At 41.6% G+C, this 18826-nt stretch overlaps 1 long non-coding RNA gene across 2 annotated transcripts; it reads right to left on the bottom strand.

Annotated features, from left to right (window-relative positions):
- Positions 1 to 220: 220 nt before the first annotated feature.
- LOC134479319 (uncharacterized) lies at positions 221 to 15963 on the bottom strand. Of its 2 annotated transcripts, none has more exons than XR_015622218.1 (3): positions 15698 to 15963; positions 2227 to 2324; positions 221 to 778 (listed from the first exon to the last, which is right to left on the bottom strand). It is a non-coding gene; the product is annotated as an uncharacterized LOC134479319 (long non-coding RNA). The 2 variants fall into 2 exon arrangements; XR_015622219.1 differs by having other exon boundaries at positions 15724 to 15961.
- Between the last annotated feature and the right edge of the window lie 2863 nt (positions 15964 to 18826).

Genomic DNA, 18826 nt, shown 5'->3' with positions numbered 1-18826 from the left:
CCTGGAACTCTATACAGAGAAGGCTCATGTTAAATTCAATGAGATCTGCCTGCCCCTTTGAGAGTGCTGGAGAGAGAGGTTTTGCTACCATACCTGCCTTTCCTCAAGTGCCTTCACATCACCATATGCCATTCATTTTTTGTGTGCAAACTTCCCCTTCCTATAGGGCTATCAATTGTTTTGTATTAAGGCTCACTATAATGACCTATTTAAATTTGAGTACTTCCTTAATTATTTTTATTCCACATTCTAAAATTCTGAGGTTGAAAACTTGATCTTATTCTTTTGAGGGGATATAATTTAACCCATAATCCTGTCCCTATGTACAGTGCAAGGAATAAAGAAAGAAGACTGGAACAGAGTGTTTGTCCCTTTGGTGAAAGTATACCAGAGAACAGGGGTAAGATGATTAAGATCTGTGGTTCTCAATGTGAGGCAGCACCTCTCTAATCCAGGTGGTATTTGACAAGACGTAACTGAATGGCCTTTTGAATTTTGGTGATCCTTTGTGAGGGTGTGTGTGTGTGTGTGTGTGTGTGTGTGTGTGTGTGTGTGTGTGTGTATGTGTGTGTGTGAGACATATAGGTTTTAGTCTTCCTGAGTCATCCCACTGTTGCCACAATTGCCACAAGTCTCCTTCTCAACTTGCTGTGCATAGAATAGAATAGAGACCACAACATCCCAGAGGATGTGAAGCAGATCTGTAACTCCATGGATCTGTTGCCTTCTCTGTAAAAGGATGCCAGTCTTCCTCCTGAGATATGATCTGCTGTGAAGTCTGTAAGAAAGGAAACCATACAGAGTTCAAACAGAGAGCTTAAATGAGCCCTTCCTTCATCTCAGTCCCAGCCTCGCTTTTTGTGGGATTTTAGTGGATGCTGAAGTCATCCACTAAAGGGGTGAGTTTGTGGAACATGGCTGCTTCTCAAGAGCACACTTATGATCCAGTTCTTTCTAAATGCTTGTGAAGTCAGAGAGTTAATCAAGTCATATAGTAGATTCCTAGAATAGTTAGTAGCATCAGTTTTTGCTTCTTCCTGGAGGGTTTTCTCTTCCTATCACCTTGGGATAGAGATTGCCTTCTGGACCTTAGCTTCTCTTTGTCTTTTGTGTGCAGAAGATCAGCTCTCAAGATGAGCTGTCTCTTCTTTACCTGTCTTGTCCTCCCCAGTGCTCGCCAACTTGCAGAGTTTAACTGTTACACTCTCCAGGGTCTTAGACCAATTCTGGTAGCCTTCGGGTACTGAGCCGTCTTATCATTTGAGTGCAACATGATTTTTTTTGTCTGTAAATTCCAGGTCTAGTTTATTAATACTGAGATTTCTCTGTGCCACCAAATGAGATTCCATCAATATCCACAGTTCCATGTCATACTGATATTTGTCCCGACTCCCTCTACCATCCATTTCTTCCCTGCTGTCCCTATACCCTACCCTTTCCCATTCAGTTAGGCTCCAAGGTTGAACTAATGACTGTTGAACTTTGGCATTTGGTATGTATGGGTGAGGGTGTAATTGTGATAGGAGGTGCAGTGGAGGAACAGCATCTGATTCTGGAATTCTGAGTTTGAGTCCTGACTCTTCCTTAGTGACTTCAGGAAATTACTCAACCATCGGAGACTATAAATCTGAAACTTCTATTCTTTCAAATAATAATAAAGTCAACTTCATGAAATTATTATGTCCATCAAGAGGGATAATATAAAATAACAATATATACATGAAAAGACTCATGTGAGTTGTTTTTGTATTAATTGGATGATTCCTAAAAAAAAAAAAAAAAAAAAAAAAAACAGACTTGTCTACAGCTGGTGCATTTATGTCATTTACTGACATCTGGTTCAGACTTTGTGCAATAGGATTATTATGATGTAGCCCAGAGTCTCAAGCTTGGGTGCTGAAAAACAAAAGTTCTTATCTACAGCCCTGCACTAACAAAGATTCAGATCGCTTTTTTATTTGACAAATGACTCAAAACCCTGGAAGCCTAGCTAGTCTTCTTGAGAGGGCCTTCTTCACTGAGCTGGCTTCTAGACCCAGAGGCTGCCTCTGGCCATGTAGCATAAGATGTCTGCCTACAATCCTACTCTGTAAAGGCTCAGATTTCCAAGGGTAAAGACATTAGAGTGTCAGGATGTCATCACAGTGCATCAGCATGCTCTCAGTGATGACTCAGAGATGAGCAGCAAGAGGCTGCACTATGCTACGAAAGGTGTAGAAGCTCTACTTCTCATGGTGGTTTCCTGGGGAGGGTTCATGGGGACTGGATGTTCCATGACACAAGGAGCTTCCATCTTCTTCAGCTGGCCCTACTGTCTCCTACTCCTGCAAAAAAAAAAAAAAAATCAGGTTGACAAGACACCCATCTGAGGAAAATTGCAAGTATTATTGAAGGGGTGGAACACCAATAAAAATACCTGTGTGAAAAAATTAAGCTCCTGGGGCTAAAATGATGACTCCGTGGTTAAGAATACTGGCTGCTCTTTCAGAGGACCCAGGTTCAATTCCCAGCATCTACATGGCAGCTTACAACTGTTTGTAACTCCAATTTCAGGAGATCAAACACCCTTGCAGACGTACCTGGCAGGCAAAACACCAATGGACATAAGATAAACCTCAGTCACAAGGACCTAGGGAGGAAGCCTCGTCTGTCTGTGATAGAAGGTATTCCTCTCACATCCTACAGAGAGCATCACAGCATCCCTTAATTCCATGAAGAACAGAATTTATTGTAAAGAAGGTCAAGAGCCACAGACCTCATACATGGCTTTGCTTGTCTCTCCACAAGAAGGTCTTATATTCCGGAGAGTCCCCTATTGAGATAATCCCTTTTCTGTTTTCTAGGATTCCCACGAGGAAAGCAGGTCCATATATCCTGCCATTCCCCCACTCCAGGACTGCTTCCTGACTAACAGGAAATGGAATCAAAGTTAGAAATGCATCGAGAAGAAATCCAGACACAAGATATGAGATGAGGAGTGAGAGGAGGCTGGCGGGATGCTAGCCATCAATGGCACTCAGATTAGGAGAGGGTCTTATATAAGATCAGGGACCACATCCATTAAACAAGAACGATGAGCTAAAGATCAGCTGTCATATCCAGCCTCAGGGACTGAACAACTACTGGATTCTTAGACTTCTCCGTACCCAGCCACTGTTGGATTAGCTGCACTGTAGCTTTAAGTCATTCTAGTAAATCCCCTTTCTATAAAAACGCAGATTGATTCATGCTATAAGTCCAGATATATCCACTAGGACAAGGAACTATCTGACAATTTCAAATTGTACTTTATGAGAAGAAAAAGCAAATAAAAGAGTACTATAGAATCATGGAGTCATGAGGTCCCTGGCACAGTTGTCCAAACTTTCTATCAGGCATTTAAAATTTGTTCACCCGATGGTCCTACCTGCCTGAATCTTGATGCTTCAACCGTCTTCTCAAGTTCTCACTTGGTTGTAAACACTGATGACCAGAGATGTTTAACAGATGGCTAAAGCTCACAGAACTGGGTATGTTAGGTTTGATGTCATCAGTAACTCTCCCATGTTTGCAATGTATTGTTAGTAAATGTATCACCAGTTATGTAGCATTTGACAGAATACTGGACAGACGCAACTTAATGATAGAAGGGTTTACTTTGATTCTTGCCTTAAGGGTGGATAAATATGTTGTCTGCAGTGGAGACTTTCCAAAGGTGGTTAGCCTGCAGTAGCTGACAGAAAGCAGAGGTCTCAAGCTCTACTATAGCAGCCTGTTAGATCTTGTCTCTTAAGGATCCACACCTCCACTTCCCAAACAAGGTCATCAGCTGGGAGACAAGTATTCAAATACATGAGCCTGCTGGGGGCAGACATTACACATTCAAATCAGCATGATTGAAAACAGCAGCAACTGTAACAACAAAATCCTTTAATTAAATAATGTCTCTCTGTCTCTCCCTCTGTCTCTCTGTTTCTCCCTTCCTGCCCCCACACCCGTGTGTGTGTGTGTGTGTGTGTGTGTGTGTGTGTGTGTGTGTGTGCGCGCGCGCGCTTGCGTGCGCTTGCGTGCACTTTCTTTTCTGGATGGTGACTGGGTTTATTTCTATTGTTTTCCTCGTTGATTGTATTTCCCCCAAAATAATTGCAGGGCTATTGTTTTGAAGTTAAATAGGAAAACTGAGTAGTTTAGCATATGAATGTGCTGTATGTTAAGCAGTGTGAAGGCCTGTTTCAGGAAGAGCTAGAACAAAGGACTCAAAGCTGGGTAGTCTCCTTACATTACTTGACTTTGTTTCTCTCTGAGAGTTAACCCTAATGTCTTACAGTGCACCTGTGATAACTCTATGTGACCAGGACTCATGGCTTTTATCAGCACTAACCTTTGTTATTCCTGGTCAATAATCCCAGGGGAAAGGATTTGTTTGTTTGTTTTTTTATTTTTTTTTGTTTATTTTTGTTTTCGTTTTTGTTTTTTACACTGTTTCTGGATGGCTTTGGGTCACATGACTTGGTGGATTTATAACTGTTCAGTGGAGATGGCTGTGTGTGTGTGTGTGTGTGTGTGAAAGAGAGAGAGAGAGAGAGAGAGAGAGAGAGAGAGAGAGAGAGAGAGAGTTACCTACTGCACTTCTAAATGTGTGCCACTACAGAGTTAAGGAAGAGTTAATTCACATAAGAGTTGTAATCAAACCTGATGAACTACCCTGCCTCCACCTTAGGCTTTATATTAAGACAAACTACAGTTATTCCTGTTTATGATTAAATCTCTCTTTCTCAAGGATTGGGCTATGCCCACCCGTAAACCTTAATTACTGCATGTTTCAAAAGGTTATTATGATTGCTTGTTTTTAGGACCACCTTGTTGTGTAAGGACCCATGATTTGCCAAATTATGATACCCAGGACTCAAATAGTATGTAAACACAGAGAATGTTTTATTCTGCAGAAATCCAGCATGCTGGGGGCTCCCATTACCAGAATAGAGACACACCCAAGTGAGCTCGCAGGTTTGATTTAAAGCATATTAGGGAATTCCGGGGTAGGTGCCCTCTATGTTGATCTGTTGGGTCTATCTCTACTGGCATTCTGTAACCAGGGTGTGGGGGCTGGAAACTTGCTGGGGAGGTGTGGAAACTGTTGCTGAGGAAGTCTGGAAACTGCTGCTAACCCATTGACCTTGCCTCAGGCCAGGTAGCAACACAGCTTCTGAGGCCTGGACTTGCCAGGAATTGCCCAGTTCTTGGAAAAAGAGATTTAGGTCTAGTCTCCTTAACTACCAATTTGAAGCCTGCCATGGAACCAACCTAGTCTTCTCAGTTGTCACCACCTTGCAACTATGTCTTTGTTTCACAAGAGGTTAGTTTTTGATCAACTTGCAACCCATCTCCTCTGTAACTCACCTATTTGTTTGCCAAATCCCCCATTTGGAAATACTCTACCCCTGAGTTATAAAGGCCCTTATTTTGCCCATGTCTGATGTTGATCTCTTGAACCATTTCCCCTGGCATCTTCTGAGGGAAAAGTCTTCATTTTAATATGTGTAATTATTAAAGGAGACAAAAAGATCAGAGTAGAGCCAGCTTTTTAGCCTGTGCACAGCATGGGGAGAAGCAGGAGTGGATCTGAGGGAAGAGGACTTAGCCATCAAGAATGACCCTTAGAGTGACCTGCCTGAAGCCCAGACACAAAGATGGCGTTCAGCTGTGTCGAGTCAGCAGGAACCTAGGGGGAACCTCTGGCTTCTGGAAGGGAGGTTTTTGGCTTGAGTTAAAGGATGTATGGTTTGGAAGGACGTATCTGCGATAAATGATAGCAGGAAGAGGCAGAGGCCACTCACTGCACCTCAGCTTAACATTAACACATCCCATGGCCTTTTCTCCAGGGTCTTTTGTTACACACGAGCTACCACACTTCTAATCTGAAGATTTCTGATAACGATTGCCAGGAAGCTGAGAGGAAAATGAGTAGCGGGTGCAAACAGTGTGACAAAGTTATCGACTTCATTTTCTGAAAGGCGGTCGGTCTGTGAGGAGTGCTCCCCAGGTGTGCGGTGGATGAGGACCCCTTTCATGTTGGCTATGTTTGAGGCCTAAAACTGCTGAACTGTGCATCCTCTTTGTCACAGAGCGAGAGAGCAGTGGGTTGTACTTGTCTCAGCATTATTGCACAGGGAGGGAAAGCCCTTCTGAATGACTGTTGTCAGACGTTTCTAGTACTCAACGCTAAGCTAATGGCTTTGGAAATTGGGTTCCAGGGACCCACGTGGATCATATAAGTAATAATAACATCCATTATTGCTGCATTTTCATGAACAGGATTTTATTTTCCCACATAAACCTGGGATCAAGGCAGGCATGGATGATGACGATTTACAGATGAACCCGAAACAGAGATGTGAGTTGCTTAGTGCTTCAAACAAACTCAGTGAGGAGAGCCCTGAGAAGGTCTGAGTACCTGAGGTTCTCCGGTAGAGGGTTACAGCCTGTACTGAGCGTCATGGCATACACAGGGCACTGCATGGCACCTGCTGACTGAGCAAGGTGGGGGAGTCTATCTGTTCAAGTCCCTGCTCCACTTTTCAGAAAAATGTTCACAAGTTGAGGATCATCAAGATTCCCTAGAAAAAGGATTTAGATTCAGGACTTCTTTGTTGTTTCTGCTACTGGTTTAATTAGAAATAGGTGTGGCAAATGTCAATTTTTTTTTAAAGATAGCAGCAGGACAGTGCCTGATCTTATGTTTTCCATACCCACTGATCCAGGTCCAGCCTCTCACACAGTGCTGTACATAACTCTGAGTCATTTAATATGTCTCACAGTTACTTCATGTTTCTGTACAGACTCCAGTCTTTACTAAGATTGACTTTATTCTTCCGTTGCTTATTCTGTTGAAGAGATGTGGCGTGATCTATCTATGTCAGTAGGTTTCATAACAATGCAAAAGCCAGGGTGATTTATAAGCCTATAAGAACACAAACTTACTCTAGAAGAAGGGAAAAAGAAATCAAGCGTCAAGCAGCATAAGTGCTATCAAGAGTTTGACTATGTGAAATTTAGTAATTTAAGGAATTCAGTAATGTAAGTTGAACTATCAGCTTAACTGAGAGTCCTTCTTGGGACTTTTGTAATTATGGTCAATTCCACGTGTGAGAATTTACATTTTGAGTTTGCGCTTCCTGTGGTAAGTGTGTGAATATACACTGATTACTGATCTGTAGTTTAAAAGGTGAGGATTCTTCCAGAACTGAATATGGGAGAATATATTAATGCACATCTATGCTCTGTTGATATCACTTGACGCAGTCTGCTCTCTGCTAGGCTTTGATTGATGCTCTTTTCCTTATTTATTTTTGGGAAACATTCTATCATGAGGAAAATATTCCTCTGCCATCTGTTGTAAATATTCTCCCAATTTTTAAATTCAGTATGGTTTATATTATTTTCCACATAAATTTAAAATCATATGCATGTGTAATCTAACCACTTTTTGTCTTAGAAAATATTTCTCTTGTGATTGTCATGTCTTCCTAATGCTTTACATTATTTTCATTTAAATCTTTAATCTGCAGGAAATCATTTGTTGTAGGGAGTATGACCAAGATTTGGTATTTTCCTAGACAAGTACATTTTGTTTCAAGTGCATATCATGAAATAATCACTTTTTCTTTTATCCCATTCTATAAATATACCACAGCTTATTGAATTAGTATACTGTCAAATTATCATATGCATTTGAGTCTATTTCTATAGTCTTAATTCCATTTGATTTATCATATCAATTTTATTACCATATAAACCCTAAAGCAGCTTCACAATCTACAAATTACATTTATTCATTTTACAACACGTTTTATGCACTTAGGATGCCGATGGTAAAGCATTTACTTTTATGTTTTCCAAGAAGTTGCTAAATGTTTCATGCCTACCTGGGGAGAGTTGGTTTGTACTCATCATTATCGTTCACTTTTTAAATACCTCCAACTACCAAGGTACAAAGGGGTAACCTCTTCACCCCAATCAGCTATTGGCATTTGGACTAGGATTACAGGGTATTGCAGTCATAGGTCAGTCAATCCTGTGGTCTGAATGCTGATGCCTCACTGATTTCCTATCTTGAAACTTAACCTTGGCTCTTGTCATTCAGGTCTAGCTGGCTGTGGTGAAAGTGCTAGAGGGAAACACCTTAAGGGAGGAAGGATTTGTGGAGACTTACAGGTTTAGAGGGCTTAGTCCATTGTTATTTGGCTCCAAGTGCTTGGGTGGAACACCAGGTGTGATGGTTTGCATATGTTTGACCCAGGGAGTAGCACTATTAGAAGGTGTGGCCTTGTTGGAGGAAGTGTGTCACTGTGAGGGTGGACTTGGAGAGTCTCCTTCTAGCTGCCTGAGGATGCTCAGTCTGTACCTGGCTCCCTTTGATAAAATGTAGAACTCTCAGCTTCTCTGCACCATGCCTGCTTAGATGCTGCCATGCTCCCGCCTTGATAATGGACTGAACCTCTTTACCTGTAAGTCAGCCCCAGTTAAATGTTGTCCTTTATTAAACTTCCATTGGTTGTGACATCTGTTCACAGCAATAAAACCCTAACTAAGACACCAAGCTGGCAGGGATAAGTGATAAAGGAGAATGGAGAGAGAGAGAGAGAGAGAGAGAGAGAGAGAGAGAGAGAGCGCGCTAGATGTGCCTTTCAAAGAATTTCCTCTGGTAACCTGCTTCCTGTATCTCAGCTCCATCAGATTTTCAGACTTTCTTAAAATAACATCACTAGCAGGAGCCCAAAGTTGCAACAAATGATCTCTTCTCGAGAACTCTTCAGAGCTACAACTTAGCAGTGTTCAAGGTTATGTGAAGACTCAGGTCCTGTGGGACATGCTGTTAGGCCACACTGCCTAATGCACAATGAAGTTGATGCTTAAATAAAAGGACTCGAAGGAGAATGGCTTTCTTGGCTTTTTATGTAAAACCGGAAAAGTGCTATTTTAAAACAGAGTAAATCCTTGCTAGGCAAAATCTGTTAGTGCCCTTATCTTGGAAAGCTTACATTTTTTCAGCTTCTAAATGGTGAGAAATATTTTTTATAGTTTATAAATTATTCAGCCTACGTCATTTCCTTAGGACAGCAGGGATGGACAAAGGATTTGACATCTTTAGTGAGTTTTCCTATCCAAGAATAAAAGCTTTAAATTTAGACAAATCTTCCGTTAGGTTCTTTTCTTTATTTTTAAAACATATATAGAAAGGAGAACAATGATAGACATTAACTGAGCACCAAGTGAACACATCCGTATATCTTCTACCAGGAAAACAAACAGAGCACTCTCAGTTTTCCTCCCGAGAGAGGCTATTTCTATTCTATTTTCTTCCTGACATAGCTCCTTACCTCCTTGTCTGTGAGATTATTCAAATGATTGTGAATTATTATAGTTGGTTAATTTTCATTTTTACATTAGATCTCTGTGTTATACATATGCTACAATAATTAAATAATTTTATTTATTTATTTTTCTTTTATGGGATATTTTTTAGTTTACATTTCAAATGTTATTACCTTTCCTGGACATAAGCCCCCTATCCCATCTCCCTCCCATTCTTCTATGAGAGTGTTCCCCTCCATATCCACCCCCTTCCCACCCTGACATTTCCCTACACTAGGGGTCCAACCTTAGCAGGACCAAGGGCTTCTCCTTCCATTGGTGCACAACAGGACCATCCTCTGCTACAAACACAGTTGGAGCCATGGCTCAGTCCATGTATAGTCTTTGGGTAGTGGTTTAGTCCCTGGGAACTCTGGTTGGTTGGCATTGTGTTTCTTAGGGAGTTGGAAGGCCCTTCAGCTCTTTCAATCCTTTCTCTAATTCCTCCAACAGGGGTCCCATTCTCAGTTCAATGGTTTGCTGCTAACATGTGCCTCTGTATTTGACGTTCTCAGGCTGTGTCTCCCAGGAGACATCTATATCCTGCTCCTGTCAGCATGCATGTATTAGCTTCATCAATCTTATCTAGTTTTGGTGGCTGTATATAAATAGGCCACATGTGGGGCAGGCTCTGAATGGCTGTTCCTTCAGTCTCTGCTCCAAACTTTGGCTCCATATCCACTCCTATGAGTATTTTTGTTTCCAGTTTTAAGAAGGAGTGAAGTATCCCTACTTTGGTCATCTTTCCTCTTGGGTTTCATGTGGTCTGTGAATCCTGGGTATTTTGAGCTTTTGGGCTAATATCCACTTATCAATGAGTGCATACCACATGTATTTTCCTGTTACCTCACTTCAGGATGATATTTTCTAGTTCAATCCATTTGCCTATGAATTTCATGAATTCATTGTTATTGATAGCTGAGTAGTACTCCATTGTGTAGATGTACCACATTTTATGTATCCATCCCTCTGTTGAAGGGCATCTGGGTTCTTTCCAGCTTCTGATTATTATAAATAAGTCTGCTATGAACATAGTGGAGCACGTGTCTTTGTTGTATGTTGGAGTATCTTTTGGGTATATGCCCAGGAGAGGAATAGGGTCCTGAGGTAGTAGAATGTCGAATTTTCTGAGGAATCTCCAGACTGAGTTCCAGAGGGGTTGTGCCAGTTTGCAATCCCAACAACAATGAATGGCTGTACCAGTTTTCAATCCCACCAAAACTGGAGGAGTGTTCCTCTTTCTTCACATCCTCACCAGCATCTGTTGTCACCTGAGTTTTTGATCTAAGCCATTCTGACTGGTGTGAGGTAGAATCTCAGGGATGTTTTGATTTGCATTTCCCAGATGACTAAGGATGTTGAGCATTTCTTTAGATACCTCTCAGCCATTCAATATTCTTCAGCTGTGAATTCTTTGTTTAGCACTGTACCACATTTTTAAATAGGATTATTTGGCTCTCTAGAGTCTAACTTCTTGAGTTCTTTGTATATTTTGGATATTAGCTGTCGCGCCTACCTCGTCTGGCAAGGAAGACGCAACACGGTTGGATTCTTCTCAACAGCCTTTACTGTAGAACACCTTCTTTGTTGATACAGGGAGGCGGCGGCAGCCAGCCCTAATTGTTACAGCTTCAAGTGTTACAGCTCCAAGTGTTACAGCTTTAAGTGTTACCGCGCCGAGCGGCAAAGCCGCTCGGCTTATATACACAACAGTATGCTAATCTTCTTTCAGGGATTGGTGGGGCACGAGTCACCCCACTGCCATCCCAGCTACTTGTCCTCCAGAGATTGGCGAGGCATGAACTCCCATTTAGCATAGTACCGCCCCAGCCAGACTGACGTCAGGTGCAAAACTCCACGCATGCTCAGTACTGTTGTTAGGAGGGCGCCAGATTCACCTCATTATCATACAGCTGTCGCACCGCTCCCTACATCTCCCCCTTTTTTGTTTAATAAAATGACTGGTCTAGATCTGGGTGTCACGTCAATCTTGTCATTGTTCCTGTCTTAGGTCGTTCCTGACGATGACTCGGCCTTACCCGTCGTTGGGTCACCCTATCGCCACCGGGCCCCGTGTCTTAGGTTGGTCCGAGCTCGAGGAAAGTTGCCCGTCCCTGGATACAATGACCCCACATGACTGTGACAAAAATGATCTAGGGCAAACTCTTAATCTTTCAAAGAGGCCAGCCATACATTGGGAGAAGCACCATTGTCAATGGCAGTCATAGCCTGGTAAACAACCGCTTTGTGTCTGGCATGTTCTCTTTTTAAACGGCCAATAAGCCAGAGACATACTCCGCATCCCAGGAGGACAATAGCTCCCCAGGCAAACATGTCCGCCCACTCCTTAAAAAAGGAGAAAGCATTGGTAATCCATGAGGTAAAGTCTTCAATTGTGATGGGGTCCAGCCTAGTGCTGTTGAGGACAGCAATCTGCATCAGCAATTGTCTGGATAGTTGCTCTGTTTTCATGGACCAGTTTCCTTTCAGATAATTTGAGATTTCTTTGCTCTGTTGAGAATGCTGAGAAAAGATGGCTTGCAAAGGAGTAATGCATAAACCTCTTAGGGAGGAAACGCAAGACAGCTGTGTCATATGATACAGTGCTTCAATTTGTTCTTGAACTAAATCTATCCTTTGATTGGCTAATAGAAGGCCAGATGCCAAATGAGTATTAAATTCTTCTTGTATCTCTAGCGCCATTGCAGTTCTTTCTATAATCTGATTGACAGTCTCAGCCGTCTGTATTTGATTGGTCATAGTGATTGTAGCTGTGGTAGCTGCGGCAGCAGACAGCACGATGGCTGAAATTATGGCTGCCGTAATTCCAAAATCTCTTTTGGTTCTCAGCAAATTGAGAATAGGAAAACTATCTGGGTTTGCCTCTACTGGGATTGGCACAAAGGAGGGAATCTTGACCATCACTGCGGTGTCATTGTTGCCATCCCAGCATTCAGCTAAATAGCAGACTACATCAGAGCTATTACAATTTAAAACACCATTGTTGACATTAGTGCTTATCAGAAAGAAAAAAGGTGATCTAACACATACTGAAGTACTAGTGGCAGTATTATGTTCCAAAAGGTTATTATATTGAATATTGGTCAACCTGGTATCATTTTTTCTGGTAGCTGAAACATTATACAGCGTGAAGTTCTCACCTATCAACCTAGCAAAGGGGGTCAGGGATGTATATGTCCCTTGCTCATTGGACAGCACCCATTGAAACCAAGGCCAGAGATTATGTTTGTCAGTCTTATTCTCCCCCCAGTCATACTGTACATGGCCAAGAGGAGGGGAAAATTCAAATCACGGTAGGAATTGTTTTGTTCTATGGAATGGACTCTGACATGGGGTAAAATTAGGTGGAAACTCTTGATGCGGGGGGCAAGCGGGTAAGACTCTACGACGGGTAGAGCTATTCTGTGTATAGTTACCTTGCCCTGGGCGTGATGGAACACTACAATTATGCACCACAATTAGTGTTGTAATGTTCAGATCAGCAGAACTATCGACTGATATGTCCTCGCTGGGTGAAGAGACTCCCTGGGCAATTTGACTCAAAGCAGCCAGGATGATCCCAGTGTTCATTGTGCTGTCACTTATAGGATTCAACCAATTAGCTAACGTGGCTCTACACAACCAAATACAGGGCAGGGAAGAGTCTTTAATGGTAAAACATAAGGTATGCAACAGAGAAACGTTAGTGGCGGCATACCGTTGGGGCATTTCTCCAGTTGGCACTATACAAGGAACATCACGCAAACAGGAGGTAGAGAAAAAGGTTGGTAAAACAGTAGAATTGCTATGGACTGGCATGGGTACTGGCCAGGATCTGGCAATAGCCCACAGGGTGATCGAATTAACCTGTATTATCATTCCCAGTAGCAATAGTAGGGTTCGTAGTCTCATCTTCAGGAAGAGCAGAAGGCAATTTTTGAGTCAAGCGCTCAGGTACCCAAATTGGATTTTCTTGATTCTGCGGAAAAACACCGAGATCACAGGATCTGGGCCACACCATTTATCAGTTAAGACATCCTTCCACTTTACTTCTGTATTAGTTATAGGTGTAGTAGCAGCATGGCGATCCGCAGCAGAGCGGCCATGCGCATCCAAAACTAAGAAATTTAGAGTAAAAAGAGCTAAAGTAAGTTGTTCTTTTGGTGTTCGGCTGCTGGCAATTCCCTCTTTTTGTTTTGTTATCAGCTCTTTTAAGGTACGATGTACTCTTTCTACAATTTCTTGACCTTGGGGATTGTATGGCAATCCTGTAGTATGTTTGACCTGTATTGTCTGGCAAAATGTCTGAAAGGATTTTGTAGTGTAGGCAGGCCCGTTGTCTGTCTTGAGACTAGCAGGCTTTCCCCAGGCTGTCCATGCCTCTAAGCAATGGCTAATGGCATTACGAGCCTTTTCACCAGTCATCAGAGTAGCATGTATAATACCAGAACATGTATCAACAGAAACATGAGCATATTTTAAATTTTTAAATTGAGATATGTGTGTGACATCCATCTGTCAAAGTTTTAGTGGGATCAGACCACGAGGGTTAATCCCTACATGAGGAGGGTGGTGAAATTGAACACAATTTTGGCAACTTAACACCACATCACTGAGCTGTAGCTCTAGAGATTTTAAAGTTTTGTTGAAGAGTAAAGGCAGGTAAACATTTAGCCAGCCCCCTGGGGTGCTTGTCCAGCCAACTTAGGCTTCTAGCTACAGATGTCGGCTCTAAAAGCCAATTGAAACTTTTTATTTATTTGTTCCTTTCTTGAAAGGAGTTAAAGCTACATCAATGGGTGAATCAACCAGCATTTAAAGTTTTAACCATTTTTTTTCTTTTAAACATGAAACACAAAACATTCAAGCAACGAGAAGCAAAACCCAGACATAAATTGACATACATCCACAGCTTGGTGTACCAAGGACAGACAATAGACACAGAGGAAAAGAACTAGATGGTGTTCCACCAAAGGAACCCAGACATCCTACCTAAAGAACCCAGAACCAGAAACAAGCACTTCTCCAATAGGAGCCAGCAAGGAGGCAAGACGTCTCTCACCTCCTTCTGTTCCCAGGAGAGCTTCAAAAAACTTAAGCTCATTTCCTTCTTTTGCCAAAGCATCTGTGGAGAGTTCGGGAGGACTGTTTTTCTCCGCCCCATTCTCTCTCTTGTCTAGGGTGTATATTGTCTCTAGTCAGGGTCCAAAGACTAAAAGCATCTATGAGAATCGACTTTGTTTCTCTAGATTTTAACATAACTCTAAAAGAACACATCACCATTATTACCTTGTCCCCTTTTGACCACTACCACTACCCCAAGTCTTTATCTTTGCACATGCTTTAAATTTCTGTGATACTTCTGAATTCTGCTTACTGGGGCCTTTAAAATCTGTATCCACCACCTGAGTTCCCATTCTAGGGGTCAATATGAGTCTGGTGGTGGAACTGAGGTGGAGTCCTGCGCTTCCTTTTGTTGCTCTGTGGGAGGCCCGGGACCCGGTGGTTCTACCTTTACTTTCACTTTCTCTAAGCTGTCAGTGATGCTTTCTAGATTGTCTGACATTTCTAAGGTCAAGGCTTTTAAGGAGGGATATATCTTGTCTATTTTCTGGTCCTGATTATCTCCTTTTTTTATCTCTGCCTTCTCTCTGTTCCTTTTGTCTCTTTTTCTTTTTCTTTCTTTCTTTGGGACCTTTTCTCCCTCTGACATGCTTTCTTGATGCTCTGCAAGGATTCTCTGACCTGTTCTAACGACTTCCTCACATCGCTTATCCTCTAAACAAGCACGGACTATTCGCCAAAGAGGCTTTGATCCGGGTCTAAGCTTGCCCTCTGTGGCTTCTTTATCTAGATCCCTTCCCAATTTGTCCCATGCTCGCAAGGTAAGAGATCCTGACACTATAAACCACGGAGCACAACGATCGATCGCATTCATCAAGAAAACTTGACAGGATTTTCCTTTCAATTTTGAGCTTAGCCGATTAAGGAGCTCCTGGAGAGCTGTCAGGAGTGGCCTGGAATGTGAGCTTCCCATACTCAATGAACTTATTTACAAGCGGTTTTTTAGCAAGCTGGCCTGTTTGTTTATACCCAACTCTGTAGCCTGGCACCTGTTGGCTACTCCGAGCAAGTGCACTCCCGTCCGGGACGGTGGCAATTCAAAAGAAAGCAAACACACAACACAAAGACGAAAAGAAACAAAATTATAAAACCTGCCCACAAAGGATCAACTTGAAACAACATTGTTGTAGACCGCAGACCTTTTAGCCTCTAACCCAAGGCTCCCATCGTCTCTGCTCACCTCCAGAGAACTTTATCGTCCCTTACCGGGAACTTTTTCGACATCGCTCGTCCTGAAGCTGAAGAGTTCTGAGATCCATGAGGATGTCCTCGTCCCCGTACGGGCCACCACTTTGTCGCGCCTACCTCGTCCGGCAAGGAAGACGCAACACGGTTGGATTCTTCTCAACAGCCTTTACTGTAGGACACCTTCTTTGTTGATACAGGGAGGCGGAGGCAGCCAGCCCTAATTGTTACAGCTTCAAGTGTTACAGCTCCAAGTGTTACAGCTTTAAGTGTTACCGCGCACAGTATGCTAATCTTCTTTCAGGGATTGGTGGGGCACGAGTCACCCCACTGCCATCCCAGCTACTTGTCCTCCAGAGATTGGCGAGGCATAAACTCCCATTTAGCATAGTACTGCCCCAGCCAGACTGATGTCAGGTACAAAACTCCACGCATGCTCAGTACTGTTGTTAGGAGGGTGCCAGATTCACCTCATTATCATACAGCTGTCGCACCGCTCCCTACAATTAGCCCTCTATCAGATGTAGGATTGGTAAAGAACTTTTCCCAATCCGTTGGTTGCTTATTTGTCCTAATGACAGTGTCCTTTGCCTTACAGAAGCTTTGCAGTTTTATGAGATCCCATTTGTCGATTCTTGATCTTAGAGCCATTGGTGTTTTGTTCAGGAAATTTTCTCCAGTGCCCATGTGTTCGAGACACTTCTCCACTTTTTCTTCTATTAGTTTGAGTGTATCTGGTTTGATGTGGAGGTCCTTGATCCACTTGGACTTAAGTTTTGTACAGGGCGATAAGAATGGATTGATTTGTATTCTTCTACATGCTGACCTCCATTGCTGAAAATGCTGTCTTATTTTTCATTTGATAGTTTTGGCTCCTTTGTCAAAGATCAAGTGACCATAGGTGTAAGAGTTCATTTCTGGGTCTTCAATTCTATTCCTTTAATCTACCTGCCAGTCTCTATGACAATATCATACACTTTTTACCACTATTGCTCTGCAATACTGTTTGAGTTCAGGCATGGTGTTTCCCCCAGAAGTTCTTTTATTGTTAAGTATAGTTTATGTTATCCTGGGTTTTTTGTTATTCCAAATGAATTTGCCAATTTCTCTTTCTATAATTATGAAGAATTGAGTTGGAATTTCGATTCAGATTGCATTGAATCTGTAAATTGCTTTTAGAAAAATGGCCATTTTTACTATATTAATCCTGCCAATCCATGGGCATGGGAGGTATTTCCGTCTTCTGAGATTTCTTTCTTCAGAGACTTGAAGTTCTTGTCATACAGATCTTTCACTTGTTTGGTTAGAGCAACACCGAGGTATTTTATTTTATTTGTGACTATTTTGAAGGGTGTCATTTCCCTAATTTCTTTCTCAGCCTGTTTATCCTTTGAGTAGAGGAAGGCTACTGATTTGTTTGAGTTAATTTTATACCCTGATACTTTGCTGAAGTTGTTTATCAGGCTTAGTAGTTCTCCGGTGGAACTTGTGGAGTCCCTTAATTATACTAACATATCATCTGTAAATAGTGATATTTTGACTTCTTCCCTTCCAATTAGTATCCCTTTGACCTTCTTTCGTTGTCTGATTGCTCTGGCTAGGATTTCTAGTACTGTATTGAATAAGTCAGGAGAGAGTGGGCAGCCTTGTTTAGTCCCTGATTTTAGTGGGATTGCTTCATGTTTCTCTCCATTTAGTTTAATGTTGGCTACTGGTTTGCTGTATATTGCTTTTACTATGTTTAATTATGGGCCTTGAATTCCTGATCTTTCCAGAACTTTTATCATGAAGGGGTGTTGAATTTTGTCAAATGCTTTCTCAGCATCTAATGAAATTCCATGTGGATTTTTTCTTTGAGTTTATTAACAGAGTGGATTACGTTGATGGATTTCCATATATTGAACCATGATGGATGATCATTTTGATGCGTTCTTGGTTTGTGAGAATTTTATTAAGTATTTTTGCGTTGATATTCACAAGGGAAATTGGTCTGAAAATCTTGTTGATTTTCTCAAAGAACCAGCTCCTGATTTTGTTGATTCTTTGTGTAGTCCATTTTGTTTCTACTTGGTTGATTTTAGCCTGAGTTTGATTATTTCCTGCCTTCTTCTCCTATTGGGTGTATTTGTTTCTCTTTGTTCTAGGGCTTTCAGGTGTGCTGTCATGCTGCTAGTGCATGCTCTCTCCTGTTTCTTTTTGGAGGCACTCATAGCTATGAGTTTTCCTCTTAGCACAGCTTTCATTGTATCCCATAAGTTTGGGTATGTTGTGCCTTCATTTTCATTGCATTCTTAAAAGTCTTTAATTTCTTTCTTTATTTCATCCTTGACCAAGTTATCTTTGAGTAGAGCATGTTCAACTTCCATGTATATGTTGGCTTTCTGTTATTTTTGTTGCTATTGAAGCCCAGCCTTAGTCCATGGTGATTTGATAGGTACCATGAGGTGCAGAGAAGAAGGTATACCCTTTTGTTCTAGGATGAAATGTTATGTAAATATCTGTTAAGTCCATTTGGTTCATTTGTTAGTTTCTCTATGCTTCTGTTTAATTTCTGTTTCCACGATCTGTCTATTGATGAGAGTGGGGTGTTGAAATCTCCCACTATTATTGTGTGAGTTGCAATGTATGATTTGAGCTTTCATAACGTTTCTTTTATGAATGTAGGTGCCCTTGTATTTGGAGCATATATATTCAGGATTTAGAGTTCATTTTGGTGGATTTTTCCTTTGATGTATATGAAGTGTCCTTCTTTATCTTTTTGATAACTTTTGTTTAAAGTTGATTTTATTCGTTAGTAGAATGGCTCCTCCACCTTGTTTCTTGGGACTATTTGCTTGGAAAGTTTTTTCCAGCCTTTTACTATGAGGTAGTGTCTGTCTTTGTCACTGAAGTGCATTTTCTATATGCAACAAATGCTGTTTCCTCTTTATGTATCTAGTCTGTTAGTCTATGTTTTTATTGGGGAATTAATTCCATTGATATTAAGAGATATTAATGAATAGTGATTGTTGCTACCTGTTATTTTTGTTGTGAGTGGTGGAATTGTTGTGTGTCTATCTTCTTTTGTTGTCGTTGCAAGATTATTTTCTTGCTTTTTCTATGGTGTAGTTTCCCTCATTGTGTT

The sequence above is a fragment of the Rattus norvegicus genome, chromosome 6, assembly GCF_021556685.1.
Source record: "Rattus norvegicus strain SHRSP/BbbUtx chromosome 6, alternate assembly SHRSP_T2T, whole genome shotgun sequence".
Taxonomy (NCBI): domain Eukaryota; kingdom Metazoa; phylum Chordata; class Mammalia; order Rodentia; family Muridae; genus Rattus; species Rattus norvegicus.
The sequence above is the reverse complement of the archived record's forward strand: the minus strand, read 5'-3'. Positions and strand labels throughout refer to the sequence as shown.